General features: G+C 42.1%; 1 protein-coding gene across 1 annotated transcript in view; it reads left to right on the top strand.

Moving 5' to 3' along the window:
- LOC109471166 (RNA polymerase II-associated factor 1 homolog) overlaps positions 1-409 on the top strand; it is an 11,816-nt gene that overhangs the window by 9,586 nt on the left and 1,821 nt on the right.

The following is a 409-nucleotide window of genomic DNA, read 5'->3' as shown; positions in this document are numbered from 1 at the left end:
TATCCCCTGTAAAAGGATCACTGCCTATCAAAATGAATCACCCTGAGGCCAATGTAGGGAGACTGCCCAAAAGATGTCTGACCTACATTGTTCTCTTGTTGTGCCTCTTAGTTGTTGATCAGGTAACAAAAAACATATTGCAGCTGTATATTGTTCATACTGGTACTAAGTGCATGTTTTGTGCTTTTCAAATTTAATGTTTTAAATTTCCCTAATGCTTACCTGTAGCATGTACTTAAATTAGTGCACCGTTGAAAGAGCATAATGTTTCCTGAAGCTGAAATATTAAATCCTGTTTGCTTGCTGCCTGTTTGCTGCAGGTGGTGACCTGGAGAGTGGAGATGAGCAGGAGAGGAGTGGCAGTGAGAAGGGAGGATGAGAGTGAGAAGTCAGGAAGTGAAGCTGAGGG

Source organism: Branchiostoma belcheri, unplaced genomic scaffold (genome assembly GCF_001625305.1).
Source record: "Branchiostoma belcheri isolate BF01 breed outbred unplaced genomic scaffold, Haploidv18h27 scaffold24, whole genome shotgun sequence".
Taxonomy (NCBI): Eukaryota; Metazoa; Chordata; class Leptocardii; order Amphioxiformes; family Branchiostomatidae; genus Branchiostoma; species Branchiostoma belcheri.
This window is presented reverse-complemented; position numbering and strand designations above follow the sequence as displayed.